Here is a 13644-nt window from a genome sequence, read left to right on the forward strand (position 1 = left end):
CTTCAACCATTAGCTTATTATGAATACACTAGGTTTATGATGTGATAGGAGGTGACAGATCATCCACATTTCAAATGACCAACAGTAAATAAAACTGAACTATTGGCAATATTGGCAACATTTTAAGGAAGATGAAGTGATCATGTCAAAGAAAAAATTTGTTAAGAGAAGCCGAGATGGATTCTTCTGATGAGAACTCAACAATAAACAAATATGACCTATAAGCAATTTGGCATTAGTCACACAGTATAAAACCCACTGTCATGTTACTACTGAGTCATAATATTCATTCACTTACATCAGTTCACAATTAGTCTGGTAACTACAGTTACTGAGTACAGTCATTTTCATTTATTTTTTGCCTACTCAAACACTTTGCCACAGCTGATGTGTCTCAGCGGAGACACAATAGGATGATTGTACGAGGGCCAATGTATTCTCTGTCCACAGAGCATAAAGTGATGATCAACCGGCAGCAAATATTGAAAGACAACAATAGACCCACATACTCCTCTTGAATGAAAGTGGCCACTGTGAGAGAAGACAAAGCCAGCATTTTATACAGTGTCACTGATCTGGAGCATTCGCAGTGGTAGTATGGGTGTGTGAGGGCTTGCACTCGCATTTGTGTACACGTAGTTGGCCAAATGTGGCGTCAATGAAGCCCACCAGTGGTCCTTACAGTGCCAGGCATCACCTACACTACCTTGCCCACATTCATTGACTCAGAGTTTGCTTAGAAATTCTACGACATTCTTAGAAATTACACTGCAATGGTGGACCAGGGCTTACCAGAACTTAGAGCAAACATATGACATATATTGAAAAGTATAGTGGTTGACACAAACTGGATAAAAGTGTATGACAAGGATGAGAGACAAGCCAAGTTCGAGTGCCAATAAATGTGTTTTTATTTGAAATAAACACATATAACTATTTACTAAAGGATAAGCACAGGATGTGAAGGGCATCTGCATCACGGGGAGGACGGTTTTATATATTATATAAGCCTAGTTGAGGCCTAACTGGTGCCACCATATAATAATAATGATAATAACAATCATAAACTTTAATTATATACAGTATATTATTATATAGCACCTTTAAAACAGCATCACAAACTGCTTTACATAGGAAAAAACTAAAGACAATTCAACATCACAATTAAATGAAATCCAGCAGTTAAAGGTATAGAGAATAAAACAGAATAAAACACCTGAATTACAATAAACTAAGATAAAAACTGTAAAAATAACAAAACACATAAAACATTTGGAAGTGGAAACATAAAACTTTGAGCTAAGATCAATAATAGGTTTACAACCCTCGCTGACTACAGATTGCTGAAAGAGAGGATAATAAACACTGCAGGCAGAGAGGGACTGTAACACAGTATTATGTATTATAATACATTGAAAATGAATGTAAGCTGGAACTGCCTGTATGCTTTACAATACGTGTTAATATACTGTCAATTTCCTGCAACAATACAAATATGTTACTTAACACTAAAGATGTTATATAACCTATTTTTTATATACTTTACTGAAATTAGTACAAATTGCTATATGCAATATTTTGTAAACACATTTTATATTCTGCAGTACATATTATAAAATCCATCCATCCGTTATCTATTACCGTCAACTCCATGCAGAATCACAGGGGCCTGGAGTCCATCCCAGCATGCAATAGGTGTGGTACATCCTGGAGTTTATAACAGACTCCAATTCCTGGTTATAAAATCTATATTATCTATCTCGTATGTATCTTTGAACTCAACTCTCCAGTCTCGCTTTGTTGATTCAGTCAACTTTGATACTGATTGATTGGTTGGTTGATTTGTTTATTGATTGAGAACATATATTTGGAGCTTTATTGGAGAAAAATTCGAGCTTAGAGTTAATTTGATTGTTGAAGAGAAAAGTTTGTAATGTCAGTGTAAATAATACAATATGCAATGCAAAAAAAAAGGTGGATAGTTAGAGGTGCAGGACCAAAAACAGCAACAAGGAAAAGAACAGGTTCTCTACACACTGAAATTTGCAAACTCCTAAGTATTTATTGCAACGTTTCGACCTGCAAGGTCTTCATCAGGCAGACATGATACAATCAATATGATCATGTGACCTCCTAATTGTAGGTGGAGCTATCATTTTTTGTATATGTATATGTTTTGTTCTGTATATATACATACATACATACATATATATATATATATATATATATATATAGCTTGTTTCTTATTCACATGAATGTTTGCCTGATGAAGACCTTGCAGGTCGAAATGTTGCAATAATTGCTTGCAAATTTCAGTGTGTGGACAGCCTGTCCTTTCCCAGTAATACCGTATTACCACAAGGCTGTAATTTACAGAAAAAGCCATCCACTGACATGAGATATGTTATAGATTTAACTGTATCACATTATAATCGTGATAAACCCAAGCTGAACTCCTGCAAGCAAGACTTTATTATATATGCCTGTATTGAGAGTTGTTTAACTAAATGTACTATCAGATTTGAAGTGAAGTATACAGGAAGCTGTTATTTATATGCTATAGATAGATGGAGTTCATCTGTATTTATGTGCATATCTATGGCTATCTACGTGTGCGAGCTTGTTTTTATGTGTGTGTTTTTTTGCTTGACCTCTCCTGTATCTTTTCCATTTCCGTGCCAACACTTGCGGTTGGACAGCGTCTGACTGACTTTGTTTCCTGCTATTGTTCTGTCATTCAAGATCACATATGAGGAAGCTGCCATTACTGCAGACACAGCAAAAACTAGTTTCAGCCTTTCACCCCACACACAATCACGGACAACGGCCATAGCTGAAACTAGGCTGACCAAAAGTATAATCCTGGTGCAATGGCTGTGATTTTCTGCCTCTAAAAAAAGGTTCTCGAATGAAAGAGCTGCAGTTTTGTGAGGGAGAGGAAAGCCACAAAGCAGAATACTGGTTACACCTTCAAGCGTGAGTGTCAGAAAGCTTCATTACAGGCAATCTTTTCAACTTTTTAATCATGTTAGCTACTTTTACTCCTAACATGCTGAGACCTCTAACCGTATCAAACATAAATCCCAACCAGACCTAATAAATAACCGAGTTTGAACAAAAGCATACTTTTCACTTCCAAACACGATTTAATTTTCTTAAAAGCTGCAACACTAAATAAAGAATTACTGAGAAATATGTTCCAAACCGAGATAAAATTACTTCCTAAGACTACTGTGAAAAATATTTGGTCAGGGTGGAGGGGACAGCTCCAACATGTGCTGACCCGTACAGGAATGAGGTAATGAACTGAGGAAATCCTCACATAAATTTCACAGACACTAGATGACACTTTAAACAAAGTTGATTATACTTTAAAAAAAAGATAGACTAGCAGATTATGTACACTGTAAACTGGTTATTCTGGGTATATATAGGGTAAATCTTCCTTAAATCACTAACAACCATTAAATCGTGAAATTGATTTTTCCCACTTTTTGAAGCCAGCATGAATATATATTTTGTATATTTTATATATTGAGTAAGATGAGGTGAGGAATTTTGGGAATAACACTGCAAAATTATACATATATACTGTAAATTCTAAATATGTTTGCTAACTATGCTATTAAGACTTCTTTCTGAGAGGATTTATTTGTTATTGGCAGTGGTGAAAGAAGTACTCAGATCATTAATAATAATACCGCAATGTAATGGTACTCAGCTGCAAGCGAAAGTGTTAATTGAGTAAAAGTGCATAAGTAATATCAGCAAAATGTACTTAAAGTATCAAAGCTTCACCGAAATGGCAGAAATTAAGCAGAAATTATACAACATGACCTAATTCCAGCTCAATCATGACAATGTTGTTTTTCTTTCAATTATATGATAATAAACTGAATATTTTTGGGTTTTGGGCTGTTGGTCAGACAAAACAAAACATTTGAAGAAACCACATGGGTTTTGGGAAATTTTTATTGATATTTCTTACAATTTTCTTACATATTATACGATTAATCAATTAAACAAAAACATAATCAGTTAACTGACAATGAAAAATAATAATACTTGCATCCTTAATCAAGAGAAAAGTGCTCATTTGGCATAAAAATTACTCATGTGAGTGTTACAATATACTGTTTTTTTTTTTTATTGAAGTAATATAACTGTGGTATTAATGTTTAAGCCCAATTTTAAAGTTGTAGCTGGTGAAGGTGGAGCTACTTTTAACTGATTTACATTCTGTTGGATAGTTTAGCATCATGTGTTTTGTTTGTCAAATTTGCATCAGCAACTAAACTATAGCTGTCATATAAATGCAGTGGAGTTAAAAAAACAACAACACAATTTTCCCTCTGAACTGTATAAAATACTTAAATAATTTGATTTATAATGAAATTTTAAAATTAATTTTAATTTAAAATGTGGTGATGATGTTTTGAGATTTAGGATAGTATTGTTTAGTTTTATGTTGGATGTCTTATTTATGTTGTTATATCGCCTTTATGTATCTTGGGACCATGGTGTAAATAAGTATTCTCACTTTGACATGTTGTTTTGGATTTTGTTTTATGTCTGTGATCCATTAATAAATCATAGTACACACATGTAGCAACTTTGCACCACTGGTTATTGCGTTAGTGACAGTAACTGCACGTGTCTACATTTTATGAAAACGTACATATATAAACCTGCATTTCTTCACTTTGTTACCTTAAAACTGAGTCATAGCTGAATTTAGTTGTTTATGAAATACTTTTGGAAGCACTTTTCTTTTCTTTTCAGTCAGGCATTAGCCGGGCAAGCTGCGGGTCTCTCTGGGAAAAGTGGGTGGCGTTGTTGTATGCAGGCATGGAGAGAGACGCGGACCAGCTCTGCAGCTGCAGTTTCTAATGTGATGACAGCTGATTCTACCGAGACACAACCGGGGCCGCCGTGTCTCTTTCCACTGTCAACATGTTTCCTTGACTGTCACGGTGAAATAAAGCTGTCCTGTCCTCTCCTGGAGATAATAATGACTCTGCGTTCGGCTCCAAAGCTGCGGGAAGTGTAGCTGCTGAAAAGTTGCGCCGCGGAGAGAAAAAGCTGCTCCGCCACCACATCAGCAAGCCCTGAAGAAGTTGGATATCTTGTCTGACTGGATCTAACTTAACGGCCAGGGTCCACTTTTTCCTCTCAAACCACTTCACAGGTAAGAGAAGTCTTCCTGTTTGACTTTTTGTTTCTTTTATAGAGCCGCACGAAACAGAAAGACGCCCATGTGTGATGAATGATACACGTTTATGGTAACACAAGGGTACTTTTAACACATTATACTTCTCTAGCAGACTGTATATTAATTACACTCCATATTCCTCTGTTATACGTTTCTGAACAGCTTTGTGCTGTAATAATCAAGTGCTGACAGTCGTTTGGGCGTACTTTGAGCAGGATTTATCCCTCCACACTGACACACACACACACACACACACACACACACACACACACACACACACACAGAGTTGAGTGTGCAGCAGCCTCAGTCAGTGCTGAGTGTGAATACTGAGCTCTCAGGCTCACTGACTAATGACGTGAGCTGAATGAGTGATGGCAGTGAACACAAGTGCTGCAGACCCAATAATCCCCCTGCTGTCTATCTGTCTGTGTGTCTGTGTGTGTGTGTGTGTCTGTCACCTGTGGCTGCTGCCTGTCAGTTGTTCCACCACCATGTGACACACAGACAGACACACTTATGTATGGGGGTCTGGTCACAAACAGTCTGATCGATCTATTCTATTCTGTTTTCCTTTATTCCATCATGTTCTGTTGTATGTAGTCTGTTCTGTGCTGTTCTATTATAGTTTGCTCTGTTCTCTTCTGTTCTATTTCATTTAATTTTTATCTTGATCTGATCTATTCTGTTCTGTTCAATCTGTTAAGTTGTATTCTGCAAGTGCGATTCAGTTTTCACAGCTCTTCTGTTTACTTCTTCCAGTTTTTTTCTATCCTATTCCAATAATGTTCTAGCATTACGTGCTTTAACGTTCGGTGATATGGATTCAATCCTCTATCACAGTTTATGTAATTTTATATCACAGTTGAGACATTAATGCCTAAATTTTGCTGAGAATCAATCAAAAAGAAGAAGCTATTGAAGGATAAAATAAACAGTCAGGAATTTCTGTTATAGATAATACAGCAAACGAACTCCCTTGCAAAACAGGACACTTTGTAAAATGAATGCAAAAATCACATAAAAATACAAATTTAAATCCATAAAACAGTTCCTGCTCATTGCCCACAGTGACGTAATAAACCTCAAGATATTAAAGGGATAGTTACCACAGTATGAAGAGTGTTGCAAAAATCTGATTGTACACAGATTTACACAGCTCACTGTGTATACATCACCATATTGCCCTCTCATACATTTAACACCATTACTTTATATCCAGATGAAATGTGTTATATTCTCTTCTACTATTTCATCACATTCTATAGTTTGTAACAACAGTGTATTAAATTCTCTGTTCATTTTACTCTATATGCATCTACTCTTCTCCGCTCTGCCAGGTCATATCCTGTTTTGACCGCTCTGTTCAGTTATTTTTCTATTCTATTCTGTTCTTTTCTTTTCTACAGAGCATTAGCCTTTGTTTGAGTTCGACCTTACTGAGATAATTAACACACTGCTCCAGTTCCACATTGGTCAGTTTGGGTCACTGGCTGATCAGACCACAGTGTGAAGACTAAATTAGTGTTGATACAAACATTACAGCAATTGTGTTTTGTAGTTTACACAGAGAAACATGTCAGTGTCGTGTACATTGTAAGGTGTGTAGACTTAAAAGCTCAAAATATGTCCAGTTTGTTACTTGAACTGAGTCAACTGACCTGAATTTGTGGAAAAAGCTTACAGTGTGTGCTGCAGATGCTGTTCACACTATGGAGCGCAGTATGGACCAGACTTTATCTGCTGGAGCTGACAACCATATACATGTACAGTATGGCTTTAAAAAAAAACAGATGTCAACAAACAGAATGGATTTTGAGGAGAAATCTCCCAAATATACTGCTCAAATGGAAAAGCCAAGAATGACATTGATCAAAAATTTCAGTAGTGGGGAATTAGCAGGGAGCTCCTGGTATGACATTAGAGTATATTGATTATTAAGGTGCATTCTGTAATATCGCAATTCAACATAGATGTCGTCTTTAGCAGTTTAGCAGACTATTTATTGTTGAACAGACAGGTACCTGTCTATCAGAACAGACAGGTAAAGCAGCATTTATCTTTGTACTGTATGTTTCTGAGTCATGACATACCTGCGTGTTTGTTGTATTAGCAGAATACAGTATGTATCTTACGACAACAGTGGTGTTTACACACAGCTTTAGTCACTAAGTGTTTGTCGAAATAGTGAAATCTTGACTGTGCACCAGTTTATCATCTCCCTCCATATTTATTATCATGTCCTGTTCCATATCATTTCAGTTTCCAGTTGTGTTTCTGCTGCAGGTTCAGTGTTAGGAGTTAAGAGTACTTCAGCTCTGGCACACACACACACACACACACCATAAAGGCATTCCCAAGCTTCTTTGCCTGCAGTGATCTCTGCATCAAAGTGCATTTGACCTTCTCCTTCATTTGAGTGCATACCTGGCAACCCACCTGAAGTCTGCTCTTCTGCTTCTTTAACTAGACTATCAGAGCATTAATCAAGTGAGGATTATCTTCTTTTTCTCCATGCTTTTGTATTTAGTGCTCAGTCAGGATGGATGCACATAAACATCCTGCACACTGAATTATTCACCACTGGCAACAGTGTCTTATATCTGTACCTGTTGACAAAGAAACTTGAGACGTTTGTGTCAGTTTGCATGTGTTACATGTCACACAAACACTATGCTGTAGATATCCCATAAATCTGGTGAAACATATCATAACTGTATGTGTATTTATATCCAGTAATAAAGCCTTGTAACAGCAACATAGATTATAACTGATTATCATAATTCCAAGCTATAAATCAAAGCTGTAGATGCACATCAGAATGCCAAGCAGAGGACAAATCACACTGGATTAACAATTTAAATAAAAAATATAAAAACAGTAAAAAAAAAAATAGAGTGTGAAGACCTTGATGACGCATGTAAGAAATGGTGAAATAAACAGCTTGCAAACTGCAGGCCTCCAGTGTATTTATTGTATCATGGTGACGTTTTGAGCACCACTGCTCTTCATCAGACTCAGTGGTACTCGAAACGTCACTTTGGTACAATAAATAAGCGGAAATTGGAGCCCAGCAGTCTGCAAGCTGTTTCTTCGGTTTATTTCATGATTTACTCACTTCTAAGCACCTGTCCTCTCCGGTTTGGTTTGATCTTGCATGTAAGAAATGGAAAACTTTCCACTATAACGTGTGCCAGCGCTCCTGAGAAAGGCATTTGTCAGACATGAAAAAATGACAAGATTCCTCACATTCTTTGCCGGCAGCACTGTATTAGTTAAACTGGCTTAAAAGGCAGAAGAATTAATTAGATTTGAACTGCATGTGAAAAGGTGGGGGGGTGGGGGGGGGGCGAGATCACTGCTGGTATGAGCAAAGGCTGCAGAGTAGGGGGTGAGACATTCACATTACTCCTCACGTATTAGAATGAACGAGAACTAGAAAAGTTGCCTTCCTCCTCTTCTTTACCATAAATACTTTATCATTCATTATTTAGAAAGAATGGAGGATGATAACATTTCAAGAACTGTGCTGAATCCATATCAGTGAAAAAGTTTAAAAACACTTCATCCTTGTCTTGATGGACATAATAGTGGAGTTTCCAAAGACAGAATTAGACACAACAGCCATGGAGGCAGAGAGAAGTTGTAGCCTACATGCTTGAGATAAGACCAAACACAAGACGCTCCATCAAGGGTCAATAATCTGCAGTTTGTTAGCTGTTACTTTCAGAGTGCTACTGCTCAGAGGATAAATTAGTCAAATAAGCAGCTGAAATTTGGACTGATAGACATGAAAGACACATAAATATCCTCTACCTTTGCTAATGACGCTTTTGATCTCTGCACAGTGTACACTGATGCTCTGAAGCTTGAGTGTTGGTGACAAAAGTGACTTATAGGATTGTGTATCTTGGTTCCCTATGGGATCTACCCACCAGTATTATAACACTACTACGTGGATAGCAGTTTAGGAGTCTAGTTTTATGGAACGTATAGAGTTTTGCTGAGCTTTTACAACCTATTTGGCTTTATTTAATTATGTGCCATTACTTCTGAGACTAAGAGCAATCCATTTTCAAGATTGATGTAGCTGGCACTGCAGTATTTTGGGCCTAATGCTGATTTCCAATGCAGATGGTATTTCAATCTTCTGCATAGATTATGAGTCCCAATGAGCTGTCCCAAGAGTGGATTCACCAATATATCAACAGCACAATCGAGTCCAGTTTGGGAAACTCATCAAAGCAGACCAGGGTTATGCCACTTTGGCAGCCTCTTGTTAATGTCCTCGCTTCAACCCTGAATTGCTGAATGTTTGGGAAGAACATGGAAGTTTCCGTAGAAGAGAACACATACTTAACTCTCCATGTTTCTGCAGGCATGTCATGATATGAATCCAAGGGAGAGATCAGTTATGTAACAGCTCATATGTAAACTATTAGGCTTCAGCCATGTTTTAAGGGTGCGGCATATCATTGGGCACCTCTGGGGTCCTCTCAGGGAAAACCCTCTGCCTTCCAAACACATCCCTGTATCCGTGACAACGGAGCCTCGGCCCTCTGAGCGCAGACATCTGAGCTGTCCTCCCCACTGTGGAAATGTTTATGCAAAAGAGCAGTTCCACCCAGTGTATATGTGTGTGTGTGTGTGTGTGTCCACGTGTGTGTGTGTGTGCCATGTGTGAGTAATATTTAACATGTGCATGCTTGAGAAAGGAATGGAGGAATAAATATGGGACAAACAAGGAGGAGTTATGGGAAAGAAAGGAAAAGTTAGGATGAAATGTAGCCGGAAAATAAGCACATTCTCCAGGGAAATGCCTCCATGTTAGCCAAACTGCTGGATGCTGCGAAGCCGAGCGAGTGAAAATGTGAAGACAGAGGAGGATTGAGATCCATGGATGAGCCAGAAAAAAAAAAAAGTATTTCCAGGCTTTTCCACAGACCCGCCCTGGGTTTCCCTCCTACATTCATGTAGCAGAAACACATCTTGCACTGTTCTCTCTACTGTTATAAAAGTTAAACACAATGAGCAATAAACCCCCAAAAAGTATTTTAACTAGTATACATAAGGCAGAAAGCAGAATCATGAATGATCACTCACAACACATCCTGCTGTTTCAAACACAAAGTTTTGTCCAGAGGAGATACAAACAAGACGGGACTGGCTGCAGAAGTACAGAGGTGTGGAAGATGACTGATGTGAGGGGAGTCATAGTCGGGCTTGTCCTGCAGCCGTGAATCAGCTCATTGTCAGCCAAGAAAGAAATAGCTGCTCTCTAGCGCAGGACCTGTCTTGGTTAACCACAGATACGTTTATAGCGTTACTGTATTTGTCACAATCCTTCCCACTGTTCTTTATGTTTAAGCTGAGGCCAGTTAGAAAGTAACAAATATCTCATAGTGAGCTTTATCCCAACAGTCTGCAAGGTTGGCGCTCTGTAAAGCAAGCAACACAACACATATTTGGTTTAATTACAGTATATCATCTAAATTACATCATCTGAAATTGAATATAAAGTTGAATGTACTACTTAAACTGTCATTTGTTAACAGCTATTAGATTTTGCAAGCTAAATGTTATCACAGCTGGTAGGTATGATGGTAAAAAAAAAGTTCTAAAATGAGTATGTATTTCCACTTTTTACAGACTTTTATGAAGCTGCAAGGATTCACAACACTGAATGTCAGGATGTACGTGAATACTGATAATGTTATGATTCACTGGTAAACTTGATATGTCATCCAAACCACATTTGTTAGGATTTTTGTTTGAGCTATTTTAAATAAAAGGAACAGTCCTTCCAGTCTCTTGATGTAAGCAATTTGAATTGATGGTGGCCTCGTGACAAAATAGGCTTTGTTTCTACTTCACGCTATAGTTTGTATTGAAATGCAGACTGGGCATGTTAGTGTACAGTACATTATGTCTGCATGCCATTACATCCATCTCTCTGTATGTATTTACTTTGTTCACATGTTTGAGTGGAGCAGGACGGCTTTGCCAAATGTTTCAGCAGAGTTTGGCATCTTTTAGGCATTTGACTCAGCTTGCCAGATGTGTTCTTTTTATCCACTTGGCTGAAGTCACGTAGCGCTGCCTCATCTGATTGAAATGCACTATAAAGCCAGACTGCTCTCACATGCCGCCTCTTGTTGTTTAGAGCAATGACATTAGAGCAACAGTGTTGTACAATATTGTATCTTGAGGTTATTATGCTTTTATCAGATAAAAAAAAAAGATGAGATGAACTGCAAAAAGTTGGATTGTGACATGCGATAAAGGCCCATAACATTACATGTTGCACAATATGTGGATTAGAGCTGAAATGATGAGTTGATTTAGCAATTGACAGGAAATTAATTAGCAACTCTTTTAAAGGAAAAGGCTGGCAGTTTTCTATATTTTTTTCTACTCAATTCTATTTTTCTACAGTATATTTTCCACAAATATCACATGCAGAGCCAAAGCAACAATGAACTGATCCTACTTACAAGTATTCTGTGTGTATTCAAAGTCTGATATATTGTATTCCACTGTGCCATAGAGCTCCGTTGTCGTCCAAAAACTATTAAAAACACGTTAATGAGCCACACCAGTGCACTGGGTGACATGTTCCTTCACCCAGAAGGCAGTGGTTACCGTTTAGAAACGAAGACTAATAATAGCAATCACATTTTCACCCTCTGGAGACTAGTTCACACGGATCACAACCTCCTGACTTTGTGCTACATCGTAAACTTCTCAAAGAACTTCAGTACAAAGTCAAGAGGTTGTGATATGTAGCACAACAAGCTAGCAAAGCTCTGGAAACAGAACAGCGTTTCCATGCACATGCAGTACCATAAGAGGAAGTACTCTCCTGAGACTCAAAACATGATCGCTGTTATTAGTCTTTGAAGCTGTTTCTTAAGAGTAACCATTATCTTTGGGGTGAAGGAACATGTCACCGGGTGCAACAGTGTGACTCATTGATGTGTTTTTAATAGTTTTTGGACACCGACAGAGTTCTACGGTACAGAGGAATACCATGTATCAGGCTTTTAATATATGCACAATACTTGTAAGCAGGATCAATTCATTGTTGTTCTGGCTCTGCACATGAGATTTGTTGACAACAAGAAAAATATAGAAAATCGCTGGCTTTATTCTTTGATAAACAATTAAGCATTTATGTCATTTTTCAGAGACAATGTGCCAAGTAACCTTGACCTTTGGGAAAGAGTTTTTTATTTTCTGACATTTTACAGACCAAACATAATAATGTATTAAGAGATTAATCAATAGTGAAAATAGTCATTAGTTTCAGCCCTCATCTGGATCCAGCAGGGAAACCTCAACTAAATAGTTTTTTGTGTGTGAGTTTCATCAAAATGTTACCATGTTAGCCAATTATGTCCTTCATTTATTTCATTTTGTCCCTGAAGAAAACCGGTTACGTCATCGTGCCACAGGGGGTCTCTGAGGGTCTGACTTTATAAACACATGCTGAGAAAACCACATGACTTGTGTTGACAACTGTCAGATAGAGAGAACCCTCTCACTCTCCCCCCCCCTCCTTCCTCCCCACATCACATGTGCTGAAAGATTAGACGGTCAAAAGGAAAGCGACAGATGTCCCACGGTTTTTAACATCCAGAACCGTCCACCGGCTGTCCACCTGTTTTAGTTATGTTGTTTTGAGGTGAATGCGTTTCAGTGGACTCAGCATTCTGGATGGGAGGACTACACTGCTGCGCTGCACAACGAGTCACCAGTGAACAATTAGTATCAAAAGACATCAGCTGTCATCCAGTCCACTCCAGAGGATTCTGCCCGTCTGTGTGTGTTGACATCCATGCACAGGCACGTGCCAGTCTGCCACTGCAGTGTGTTTGAATAGGATGAATGATACAAGGGTTGTGCACCGGTGTGAGCCTCGCCCTGGCAGGCAGACAGATAATGAGGCAGCGGCTTCATTGTTGGCATCAGATGACCCTGTTCAATAAAAGATACAGGCAGTCAGCAGATCCTCCACCCTGCGCTCACACTGACAGTCCACTAACTGTAGTGTACCTGTAGAGACAGGAACACTTGAGATGCCTTGCAGCAGTGGCAAATGTAGACCAGTTATTACATTTATGCAGTTATGTACAAATATGGACAGTATATCTGTCTTTTTATAAGAAATCTTATTCATTATCAGTTAATCTTTTTATTAATTTTTTCAACGAACTGGTTAATTGTTTAGTCTATTTTCTTGTCAGAAAATAGTAAAAAATGGTAAGAGGTTCCTAGAGGACAAGCTGATGTCTTCATATAGCTTGTTATGTCCAACCAATAGCAAAAAACCTATATGTGTTGGATTTAAAATTAAATAGCACAAAGAAAAGCAGAAAATCCTCACATTTGAGAAGTGCCTGATGAATCTTCTTAAAGGGTCATCAGTGATTGAA

The 13644-nt window shown here is 38.0% G+C and overlaps 1 protein-coding gene across 3 annotated transcripts in view; it reads left to right on the top strand.

The window, feature by feature from the left end:
• The first annotated feature begins 4472 nt into the window (after window positions 1–4472).
• The window catches only part of LOC121886663 (dynamin binding protein), a 52103-nt gene continuing 42931 nt past the window's right edge, over window positions 4473–13644 (top strand). For 2 of the 3 annotated variants that reach the window (XM_042396842.1, XM_042396843.1), the window contains exon 1: window positions 4473–5188. The gene's annotated coding sequence lies outside the window, so the exon portion shown is untranslated. The remainder of the gene's footprint in view (window positions 5189–13644) is intronic. The other variant, XM_042396844.1, reaches the window with a different exon arrangement.

Source organism: Thunnus maccoyii, chromosome 20, assembly GCF_910596095.1.
Source record: "Thunnus maccoyii chromosome 20, fThuMac1.1, whole genome shotgun sequence".
In the NCBI taxonomy this organism is placed as follows: domain Eukaryota; kingdom Metazoa; phylum Chordata; class Actinopteri; order Scombriformes; family Scombridae; genus Thunnus; species Thunnus maccoyii.